Below are 13,061 nucleotides of genomic sequence, written 5' to 3'. Positions count from 1 at the left end.
CAACCCTGTGATGTAGGACCAGAGCAGTGAAGCCACTTGCCAGGAGCCACAGTTTGTGAATAACCAAGAGAAGACCCATATTTATATCCAAGATTGCTCATGCTCTTTGCCCATCCTTCCATCCCTGGGACCCTTGGAAGGAGCTGGGGCAAAACTCAATGTTTCCAAATGAGATGGCTACTGTCATTACCGAGATGCCCTGATTTTACATCTACAGCCCCTTCAAAGTCATAGACTCCTGATGACCTGCCTTTGAGAATGAGCATTGGGGAACTATCCCATCTCTAGCAGTCAGGGCCCATCAGTGATTAATTCATCTCAAAAGCAGCATCCAGAGACCACAGGGACGCCTTCAGCAGTCCCACATATTTTAAAAATTTATCTACTGTCTAGCAATAGCAGCCAGGACCCTACTCTGCTAGGTTGCAACCCCAGATTCACCCATGGTCTCAAGTCTCCAGTTTGCTCCATGCCCTTTTCCTTCAATGAATACTGCAAATAGCTGTTTTTTTTTTCTTTTTTTTCCTGGCTCTTAAACCATGAACAGGTCTCAATAGACCATAAACAGGTGCTGTGGCAGATATCGTGGCTGTCCTTCAGTCTTTGCTGGGGGTTTCCTGTGAACTGTGTTATCACAGGGACGAGTCAGGAGCAGAAAACACATACTTTGCACCTTGACCATTGACCCTACTGGAAAGGGCCATTGGAGAACAGCTGTGGAAGTCCTAGGGGAAGAGGAGATGATCCTCAGCTTGCAAAAGCCAGTGTGTCCTCAGCAGCAGGTGGCTGATAAGCCGGCAACAGGGCCAAGGTGGGGACCTGGAAAGTTCAGACCTAGACATGTGGGCAGGTGTCTAGACAGAGGCTCCTGAGGGAGCCTGGTGTTGAGCCGGCCAGCCTGGGTCCTGGAAGAGCAGGGGTGGCTGAACACATCAGGGAGCGGCAGGAATGACCCAGAAGAACTAGGACTGGGTCTAAGCCTAGAGAAGAGAAGGCAGGGTGTGGGGCCAGTCTTCAAATTCTTGCTTGAAGAAGCAACCAGAGATGCTGTCAAGGATAGAGAGGAAGGGTAGGGCTAGGGAGGCAGATCAGGATTGTTTTCAAGCAAAACCCAGGGCACCTTCTGCAGCCAGAAGGGACTTAAGGCTCACTTATATACTTATATATGCCAGAGCTCCTCTTAGCATCCCCAAGCAGCGAGCCCGCTCCCCAATTCTTCTAAGACTCGATGCCCAGCTTTTTTGAGACCTCTCTATGTTCTCATTTAGAATTTTATTTGATTTTTGTTTTAACCTGATTTCACCTCTCTTCACATTGTGGGGAGGCAGTAGAGATGGGAAGAGACGCTAAGTGAAATGATTATCACTGACTCCCCAATCTTTTTTTTTAATTAATTAATTAAAAAATTTTTTCTCTCAATCTTTTGAGGGTCCAAACCTGATCCCAAACATTCCTTATCTGTCCATGTATTCATTCACGCATTCGTTTATTCGGCAAACAGTGAGGGGCAAGGCAGAATGTTGGAATTGAACATACCTGGGTTTGAATCTTGGCATCATCAGTTTACTAACCTCCACGACCTTGGACAAGACAACCTCAAAGCAAGGAAGAAGCTGGGAATGAAGCCAGAAGAGAAGAATGAAACCTACTTTGTGGGGAGGAGAAGTTGCTGGAAATATTAGAAACACTGTAAAGGCCCACCCTGGGTCTCATCCGATTCCCTTATCAAGTGGCCAGCAGCCCTCCTCTGGGATCCTTTGAGTCTCAGGATCAATAAATCAGTCTCCTCTGGGAGTTCAGCTTCAGTTTTGTTTTTTTTTTTTTTAAATTTTATTGATAAAACCAAACAATATACAAACACGAACATTCTTAACATAGGAACATTCCATACTTGGTGTGCAATCAATGGTTCACAATATCATCACATAGTAGTATATTTATCACCATGATCATTTCTTAGAACATTTGTATCACTCTAGAAAAAGAAATGAAAAAAGAAAAGAAAAAACTCATACATAACATACCCCTTACCCCTCTCTCTCATTGACCACTAGTATTTCCTTCTACTCAATTTATTTTAACATTTGTCCCCTCATTATTTATTTATTTTTATTTTTTTGCATGGGCAGGCACCAGGAATCGAACCCAGATCTCCAGCATAGCAGGCGAAAACTCTGCCTGCTGAGCCACCATGGCCTGCCCTATTTATTTATTTTTAATCCATATTTTTACTCATCTGTCCATACTGTAGAAAAAAGGAGCATCAGAACAAGGTTTTCACAATCACACAGTCACTTTGCAAAAGCTGTATCATTATACAATCATCTTCAAGACACACGGCTACTAGAACAGTTTCAGGCACTTCCTTCTAGCCTCTCTAATAAGCCTTAAACTAAAAAGGGAATATATATAATGAGTAAGAATAACCTCCAGGATAACCTCTCGACTCTGTTTGAAATCTCTCAGCTACTGACACTTTATTTTGTCTCATTTCTCTCTTCCCCCTTTTGGTCGAGAAGGTTTTCTCAATCCCTTGATGGTGAGTCTCAGCTCATTCTAGGATTTCTGTCCCACACTGCCAGGAAGGTCCACATCCCTGGGAATCATGTCCCACATAGAGAGGGGGAAGGTGGTGAGTTGCTTGTTGTGTTGGCTGGAGAGAGAGGCCACATGTACTGGTTTGAAAGGAAGTATACCCCCTAGAAAAGCCATGTTTTAATCAAAATCCCATTTCATAAAAATAGAATAATCCCTATTCAATACTGTATGTTTGAAACTATAATCAGATTATCTCCCTGGATGATGTGATTTAGTCAAGAGTGGTTGTTAAACTGGATTAGGTGACGACGTGTCTCCACTCATTTGGAAGGTTCTTGATTGGTTTATTGGAGTCCTATAAAAGAGGAAACATTTTTGGAGAAAGAAGATTCAGAGAGAGCTGAGAATGCTGCAGCACCACGAAGCAGAGAGTCCACCAGCCAGTGACATTTGGAGATGAAGAAGGAAAACGCCTGCCAGGGAGCTTCATGAAACCGGAAGCCAGGAGAGAAAGCTAGCAGATGATGCTGTGTTTGCTGCATGCCTTTCCAGATGAGAGAGAAACCCTGACCTTGTTTGCCAAGTGCCTTCTCACTTGAGAGAGAGACCCTGAACTTCATTGGCCTTCTTGAACCAACGTATCTTTCCCTGGATGGATGCCTTTGGTTGGACATGTCTATAGATTTGTTTTAATTAGGACATTTTCTTGGCCTTAGAACTGTAAACTAGCAACTCATTAAATCCCCCCTTTTAAAAAGCCATTCCGTTTCTGGTATATTGCATTCTGGCAGCTAGCAAACTAGAACACCACATCTGAGCAACAAAAGAGGCTCTCTTGGGGGTGACTCTCAGGCCTAATTTTAAGTAGGCTTAACCTATCCTTTGTGGGGTTAAGTTTCATGTGAACAAACCCCAAGACTGGGGGCTCAGCCTATAGCTTTGGTTGTCTACACTGCTTGTGAGAATATCAAGAATTCAACTTGAGGAGGTTGAATTTTTCCCTGTTCTCACGATTCCCTGAAGGGGACTTTGCAAATACTTTTCCACTCACTGATCAAATCATTCTGGGATTCATTGGGGCATCACTCTGGACAAACCAACAAAACCTCATGTCCTACCCAAGGTTCCATGTACTTATGTCGTTCAACCAATCTGTCTACATAAGTTATATTAGGAAATGCACTAGTCAAAATATAAATTTTGCACCAAATAAACATTTTTTGCTTTAGTCTCACACATAAGTTGAAATTTTAAAATATTAATTACCATCTATTTTCAGCCCCCTGCAGTAATGGCATTCCTTTGTTCTTCCTCATGAAAAAACATTTTTAAAATTTGTACATTTAGTCACTATCATTATACACTCTAGGCATTCCTAGATTATACCTTCTCAATCTTTATCATCTATCTTTCTTTCTGATTTCACTCGTCTCTTAGGCCTAATATTAAGTAGGCTTAGTCTATCCTTTGCAGGGCTAAGTTGCATATGAACAAACCCCAAGATTGAGGGCACGGCCTATTGATTTGTTTGCCCTAACTTCAGCTTCAGGTTATTTGCCCAAGAAATCATTTGCTTTTGATAAACGTTAATGGGATGCTGCTGACCAATCCCCATGGTGGCAGTGACAAAGGTTCCCTCATGTCACGTGTCCTGAACTTGAAGGCCAAGAGGGGAATGAGTCCTGCTCGGTAGGGAGAAGGAGGAGGCTCGTGTTTGTGGAGCGCGGAGCCTTTCAGAAGAGACCTTTCACTGATGACAGCAGATTTTAATCAGATTGTTCTGGGCCAGGGGAGTGGTGATAAGCTGGGATAATGTGTTTATTGGAATCACGGAACTCTTTGATGAGGAGAGCAACTGAAAGGCTGCTCAGCATAGGTGCAAGGTCTTCTCAGTCCTCGGGAGCAGCAGGTCCCTCCCCTCCTGCCAAAGAATCCTCAGCTTCTGGATGCCTAGAAGCAGCTTCCTAGTGCTCTAAGCTGGAGGAGGAGCTGGGTTCTGGACCCAAATTCTGGTCCTCACCAGCTGTGTAAACTCACCAGGTCTTTCTGAATCTGAGTTGCCTCACCTGTAAAATAAGCATGAGAAGCTCTACCTGGAAAGCTTGGTGTGGGGTTTGTAAGAAGAGTAGCTGGTATACAGTGGGTCCTAAGGCAGAGCTTGGCTTCCTTCTTCTTCCTTTTTCAGTCTGCCTCTGCTCTCGCAGGCACAGGCACACACCCCTCCTGGCTAAATGTCCTCAGGGCTCTGCATACCTCCAGCTCCCGCACCACTGGGCTGAACAGAACCTTGACTTCTGGAATATGCTGCCTACTTCCCTCTCCACTCCACGAACGCTCCCCATTCCTCAAGGGCAGGTCACACCTGCCATCTTGCCTGTTGTCATGACCCATCCTGACCACCCCTGTCCCAGAAGCTGACTGCTCTGGTTTTCTGGCCAGACTGTACTTTTGGAGGCAACACTTGTCCCTGGCATGTCCTCATCCAGCCTAAGGGGCAGAGCCAGGATCTGGTTTGCCCACCTTTGGTGGGGAGTTCAACGTGTAGCCCAGGGGCCCTTCTGAGAGCAGGTGTCCGGAAGACAGGATGGCAGACAGACTTATCCAATTACCTTATCGAGTGTCCAGAGCTCCATATATTCCCCAAAACCTCCGCCAAACCGTTTCCTTTGACAGGATGTCAAAGCGGAGCCCCTGGCCATTTCATTTACAAGAACTATAGGTGACCACGGCAGGTGTCCCCAGCCTCGAGACTGTGTGTCACTCTAGATGTGTGCCCTTAACCAAGAGAGGAAGACATCTGATAGGTCAGGTCACAGATTCCTGCGGTAATAGAGCTAGCTGGAAAGGAGTTAGAGATCATCCAGGTGGGTTTTTTCATCTCATGCTGAGGAAGCTGAGGCTCAGCAAAGTTAAAGATATGCCGCATGAAGTTCATGCACATTTGGCATATCTTAGACCACAATGCAGCCTCCCTTCTTCCATTAATTTCCCTCTAAGCATTTAGCCAACATTGAATTTCCTTTGTAGGATCAGCCCTCACTAGGCATTTCGACATTCATTCTTCCATTTAATTCTCACGTTGCTGCTTCAAGTTGATATTATCATCATCATTGACCAGAGGGACAAATTGAGGCCTCAGAAAAGGGAATTCACCGGCCTCCAGGCTTTACAGCTAATAAGTAATGACCAAGCAGAATTTGAACCCAGATCCTTCAGCTTCCAGCACCCTTTCCACCAGCCCTGCAGCCCCTCCTTGGCAATGCTGGAAGGTTGCTGGGGGAATTGGCACCATGCCCAGGGGAGAGGAACGGGTCAGGGGTAAGGCCCAAAGGAGAAAGTGGGTGCGGCAGATGATGGCAGGGAGCCCCGACTGGCCTTCTCGGGCACTCTTTCCCTGCTTTGCATAACATGCAAATCAGATCCCACAGCCCTCTGGAATGCTGTAGGACTGCTCCCTGGCTCAGTACAGCTGAAAGCAAATTTCCAGACAAGACTTCCTGACAGCTGCTGGGTCCCACACCCCACTCCTGGTCTGACTCACGCCTCCTGCTGGACGCCTCCTGCTTTAGACTGCTAGGCTGCGGACATGCAGATGCCACCAAATAGGTTGGGTTTTACAATGGGAATTTATGTGTTTATGAGCTTACAGTTCTGAGGCCATAAAAATGTCCAAATCAAGGCACCGTCAAGGGAATGCATTCTTTCCAAAGACCGCCACTGGCAACTCTTGACTGCTCTGTCACATTCAAGGCACACGGCATCATCTGCTGGTCTCTCTCCCTTCTTTTCCAGATTTTATAAAGCTTCTTTACTCCCGTGGCTTGTTTACTCTCTCTCTCTTCCTCCTCCTCCCCCTCCATTATGTTTATAAAGGGCTTCAGTAATAGGATTACTGAATATGATGAATCACGCCTCAACAGAAGTAGTCTCATTAAAAGATCTTACTTGTAATGGGTTTACACCCCCAGGAATGGATTAGATTTAAGAACATGTTTTTTGAGTGTACAAACAGTTGAAAACCAGCGGGGGAGATTGCTAACAATGAAAATGTTATGTACACAATTTTTAAACAATGGCTGGAGCTAGGATCCACATTTAATGGATCAGGAGATGTTTAACAGCCTCGCTGGTTTTGCTAACCCAGTGTTGCCAGCCCAAGATGGCAGGAACATCACTCAGATCTGGATTTCTCCAACCCTGGCCTTGCCAGCCTCCCGAAGAGTCACATGGGTTGGTAAGCTTCTACCTGTGGCCCAAGACCTATTTGGGATTGGAGGCACAGAGAGCTGTAAATCTCCTCTGTCTCTTCTCAAATTTCTTCCCTCAAACTAGTTCTTTGGAGCCCCAGGTACTAAGTCCCTAGTCCCTAGGAGGAGTTCAAGGCCCCAGAGGCAGCTGGAGGTGGGAAAGCAGGTCTCTGGTAAGCTAATCCTTATTGGGAGGAAGGTAAGCTCTGCTGGGTGGGGGAGCTTACCCAGAGTGCCTGGAAGCTTGGACCCTTTCAATAAACCGTGAAAATGCTTGAGACCTGACAATAAAAGCACGGTGGCACCAAGATCCCAAAATCCAATTGCAAAATAAAATGCCGTAACAATAATTAAGGAAATGTCTCCCAGAAAAGAGACATGTCAAAGGCAACTCAATTCAATGTGTTGAGATGGTGCAACTCAACTAAAATTCAAAGTTTATTTACTGTGGGATGGACATCTTAGTTAACAGAGAATGTCAAGGGAGGCAGACAAAAGTAAGAGGGCCTGGCCCTCAGGAGACCTTAACGTGGTCCTGGTGCCCAGGCTCCTGATGGCAGAGCCTCTCTCGACAGAATCGGCCTAGGATGGGCTCTGGGCGGGATGAGCCAATCTTTCTAAGTAAGGCACTGGGCGCTGGGCTGGGTGGATCCTCAACAGACATTTACTCCAAGGGCCACCACACAATTTCCCTGCTCAGGAACAGCTGTGTGGCCTGGGGAAGGGGGCGGTGAAGCCCAGCCCCTGCGGTCCACCGGTGTCCCAGGTGAGAGAAATACCTAGGAGGTGGCCGTGCCACCCCTGCAATGCCAGTGGTAACTGGTTCAGAACTGGGAGCTGGGCTGGGGTTCCCAACCAGGACACCCTGAACAAAGGCCTCAGTTCTCTCTTAACCATGTGTGACGGGTGTGAGAGGTCTATGGGCATCTGTGGCTACTTCTCTTGTGGCACAGCCTTGTAGTCACCTTTAGTCTGTCCTGGCCTGTTCTTATTTATCCTACAACTTATATTCTAATAAGCCCTCCAAGTCCTTGAAATAAAGAAGTCAACAAACTAAAGCCCAAGACAGACTTTATATTACAAAAAAAAAATTAAAACATCTCTAAGGCTGAAGATTTCATAAACAAAGTTGAGACAATGACTGACTGGGGAGAAAATATATAGAGCAGCTATAACAAGCAGAAATTACTACACGTAAATTTTTTTTTTTTTGCACGGGCAGGCACTGGGAATCGAACCCGGGTCTCTGGCATGGCAGGCAAGAAATCTCTCACTGAGCCACCATCGCACCACCCAATTTTATTTTTAATACATAGTAGTTATATCTGTACAATGAAATACCATGCAACCATTAAAAAGAATAGCCTCTACAGAAATGGAAAAAAAATATTACAGACAATATATTATTAAGTGAACAAGGTAAGGTGATTCTATTTTTGTAATTAAATAGCAACAACAACAAAAACTCCGAGTGTGTATCACTTAGGGTTCTCAATTGTAAAGAACAGATCACACTTTAGATAGTTGTAGCTATCTAAATAATTCATTAAAATGATTCATTAAAAGGCTGCTGATAACTCACAGAATCCCTGGGAGAGCCAGAGCCAGGCTAAGAGGCCCTGCCAGCATTCACAATATTCAAATTAGATCACGAGACTCCTCCAGCAATGACCCAGCTGCCACAATATGGGTACAGACCCACAGTCTGCATCAATGACACTGAGCAGAGGATACCGGGACCTAACCCTGAGCAGCTGCCTCATAGCGAGGACTGCCAAAACAGCACCATCGCATGGCCCCTGTCCTTGTGTTGCTCGCTTTTACAGACTTGCAGTTATTTTATTTTTTACTTTTTTTTATTGTATAGTATAACATACATACAAAGCAAAGAAAGAAAAAAGCAATAGTTTTCCAAGCACTCTTCAATAGGCCTACCTGTTGAACAGGGCAGATGCCAGAGTTTGTCATGAGCTACCATACGGTCCTCAGATTTTTCCTTCTGGCTGCTCCAGAACATAGGAGGCTAGAGGGCTTAAATGCTTTTTTATCATCACAATCGACTTTTTTTGTGAAAAATAACGTATATACAAAAAAGCGATAAATTTCAAAGCACAGCACCACAATTAATTATAAAACATATTTCAGAGTTTGACCTGGGTTACGATTCCACAATTTTAGGTTTTTACTTCGCTGCTCTAAAATACTGGAGACTAAAAGAGATATCAATTTAATGATTCAGCAATCATATTCATTTCTTAAATCCTATCTTCTGTGTATAACTCCATCATCACCTTTGATCTTTCTTTCCCTCTCTTTAGGCTTGTTTGGGCTATGGCCATTCTAACTTTTTCACATTGGAAGGGTCTGTCACTAATATGGGGAAGGGAGATGGAACTATCTGTTGTTCTAGAGAGGCTAGGCTAGGTTTCAGGACTTATCTGGACCAGGGGCCCATCTGGATTTTTCTGGGAAGTTACTGTAGTGCATGGAACCCTTGTGGAAACTTATATATTGTCCTTGATGTTCTTTAGGATTGGCTGGAAGGGTTTTGGTTGGGATTTCGCTAGTTATGATAGGTAGCAAAGTCTAACTGAAGCTTATGTAAGAGCAACCTCCAGAATAGCCTCTTGATTCTATTTGAACTTTCTCAGCCACTGATATTTTATTAATTACACTTCTTTTCCCCTTTTTGGTCAGGATGGAATTGTTGATCCCACGTTGCCAGGTCTGGATTCATCCCTGGGAGTCATCTCCCACGTCGCCAGGGTGACTTTCACCCCTGGATGTCATGTCCCATGTAAAGGGGCGAGCAATGATTTCACTTGCAGAGTTGGGTTTAGAGAGAGTGAGGCCACATCTGAGTAACAAAAGAGATACTCCAGAAGTAATTCTTATGCATACCTATAGGTAGTCTAAGCTTCTCCACTACCTACATAAGCTTCACAAGAGTAAGCCTCATGATCGAGGGCATGGCCTATTGATTTGGTGCCCCTAAAGTTTGCATCAGGGGATTTCCTGATGGTAAGGTTTAATAGTTCCATATTTTTTCTCCCATCTCTCAGGGAACTTTGCCAATATTTTTAAATTATCTGCTTAATATAATCTAGGATATTTCCAGGCATTATAATAATCTATAAGGATTAAAGGACCTCTTTCTTATTCTGTGCTTCTGTGTTTCAATTGTTCAAATAAGCTATACAGATAGGTTGATTTAGATTATGCACTACAGATAATTTCAGTTCCAGACCAAATAAACCTTCTATTGGTCTCAAAGAGTGTATGTGGTTCTAAAACATAGACACTATTTTCCTTACCCCTATGTTCTGAATTACTTTAGCCCCTACATGTTCGACTTCATTCTTGTCTTTAAATGTGAGGTTATATGTAAAAAACAGCCTCTCAAAATCCAGAAATAACCACCACTCTGGACTTAATGTGCTTGCTCTAAAAGCTTGCAATCTAGGCCCCTGTTTTCTTATAAACATTTTCCAAGGGTGACCATACCATTCTTATTCTTTTGTTTCTAGCTTTTTTTCAATCTACTAAATTTATTTTAACATTTGTTCCCCCTATTATTTATTTATTTTTAATCCATATGTTTTACTCATCTGTCCATAAGGTAGATAAAAGGAGCATCAGACACAAGGTTTTCACTATCATACAGTCACATTGCGAAAGCTATATCATTATACAATCATCTTCAAGACACATGGCTACTGGAACACAGCTCTACATTTTCAGGCAGTTCCCTCCAGCCTCTCCATTACACCTTAACTAAAAAGGTGATATCTATATAATGTGTAAGAATAACCTTCAGGATAACCTCTCGGCTCTGTTTGGAATCTCTCAGCCATTGACACTTTATTTTGTCTCATATCTCTCTTCCCCCTTTCAGTTGAAAAGGTTTTCTCAATCCCTTGATGCTGAGTCTCAGCTCACTCTAGGATTTCTGTCCCACGTTGCCAAGAAGGTCCACACCCCTGGGAGTCATGTCCCATGTAGAGAGTGGGAGGGCAGTGAGTTTGCTTGTCATGTTGGCTGAGAGAGAGAGGCCACATCTGTGCAAGAAAAGAGGTTCTCTTGGGGGTAACTCTTAGGCCTAATTTTAAGTAGGCTTAACCGGTCCTTTGTGGGGTTAAGTTTCATATGAACAAACCCCAAGATTGGGGGCTCCACCTATTGCTTTGGTTGTCCCCATGCTTGTGAGAATATCAAGAATTCTCCTCTTAAGGGAAGTTGAATTTTCCCCTTTCTCACCATTTCTCCAAGGGGACTTTGCAAATACTTTTTTATTCACTGTTCAAATCCTTCTGGGATTTATCGAAGCATCACTCTGGACAAACCTACAAAATCTCATGCCCTACTCAAGGTTCCATGTACTTATGATGTTCAATTAAGCTGTCCACATAAGTTATATTAGGAAATGCACTGGTCAAAATATAAATTTTGGACCAAATAAACATTTTTTGCTTTAGTCTCACACATAAGTTAAAGTTTTAAAATATGAATTACCGTCTATTTTCAACACCCTGCATTATTGACATTCCTTTGTTCTTCCTCATGCAAAACATTTTCAAATTTGTACATTTAGTCACTATCATTATACACTCTAGGCATTCCTAGATTATACCATCTTAGTCTTTATTGTATATCTTTCCTTTTGATTTTATTTGTGTTTTCTGGCCTACTTTGTCTCACCAGATGTCCCACATGTTCATTCACATAGCTACACACCTCTGCACAGTTATTTTTATATAGTAGAGTTTAGGTCACATGCCTCAGCTGGCTGCAAGGGACTCTGGGAAAACACATTCTATCTCTTCTCTTGGGAATTTGGAACTTATAATGTGGGAAATGATCCTCAAATAGGAAAGTTCTTCAAAAGCAACACACGTGCACTACACTCTTCCGATTGGCTGCCCAACATCAACACTTCCATACTTAGGTTTCCAAATAGTAACAACTAACTACTCTCACCTAACCACTCATCTATCCTGTGTGTGCATGTACGTGAATTCACCCTGTCCCGGAAAGGAAGACATTTCAAGGTCACACATGATTTACTGCATCCAGCTTCAAGTCTAAGATATCTGGTGGTGTCTATTTTCCCGCTAATTCTGTGGCCATTTCATCTCAGTTTTCAGAGACATAGACTACAGAGTTAACCAACAAAAACATACCATTTAGGGTGGACAACAGTGACTCAGAGTTCTTGCCTGCCATGCTGGAGACCCGGGTTCAATTCCCAGTGCCTGCCCATGTTAAAAAACAACAACAACAAACGCATGCCATTTATAAAATAGGGAAAAGAGGTAAGGAAAATTAGTTAAAAATATAAACATAGTGAAGAAGAAAATAAGGGTACATGCCATTGCCCTCATTTATGTAACTGGTCACTAGATCAGAGCTGACATTTATAATTTCTTGCTTCCCCTACTCATCCATGTTCCCTTTTTCCACAGCTACCAACTCAGCTGTCAGGGTTCTTTATCTGGAGGTGTAAGCCACACCTCTATTTCTAAAAGAGCTGAGCTCTTGGTGGCCCTGCCTTTATGAAGTTGCTGCGGCTTTCCAAGAACTTTATTCCTGGACATGACACTATCAGGAGGCACTCCCAGAAAATTCCTCTGAATTCTAGACAGCTGTTTTTTGTCTCTGTTGTATAGAAGCCGCCCTATTGCCCCTTTAAAAATCAGGATCAATCATCTGAGCCCATACTGAAAACCTTCCCTTTGCCAGATTTGCTCAAAAGCAAAAAGACCCCTGAAAAGTCTGACATTCTCAGCTTCATTCAATGGACCATTCTTTTTCTTTTTTTTGGCATAGGCAGGCACCGGAAATCGAACCTGGGTCTCCAGCATGGCAGGCGAGAACTCTGCCTACTGAGCCACCATGGCCCACTCATCAATGGATCATTCTTGTGTTCGCTGGTAAAGAAGCATTTCTTCTTTTCTTTGGAATTTTTCTAACTTCTTAGTTTAAAACTTGGCTTATTAATTTTCAGTCCCTTTCTATTTTTGTATTGAGTCTTTTTTTTTTTTTTTTTAACATGGGCAGGCACCAGGAATTGAACCTGGGTCTCTGGCATGACAGGCAAGAGCTCTGCCTGCTGAGCCATTGTGGCCTGCTCTGTATTGAGTCTTAAAGCTGTAAATTACCCTTGGAAGACCATATTGGACCCATCCCACATGTTCTTGATATTTGTTGAGTTTCGACAAATAGACCATGGCCTAGCATATGGTCTCTCTTGGTGAATAGGCCATGTGCATTTGAAAA

This window comes from Tamandua tetradactyla, chromosome 6 (assembly GCF_023851605.1).
Source record: "Tamandua tetradactyla isolate mTamTet1 chromosome 6, mTamTet1.pri, whole genome shotgun sequence".
In the NCBI taxonomy this organism is placed as follows: domain Eukaryota; kingdom Metazoa; phylum Chordata; class Mammalia; order Pilosa; family Myrmecophagidae; genus Tamandua; species Tamandua tetradactyla.
This window is presented reverse-complemented; position numbering follows the sequence as displayed.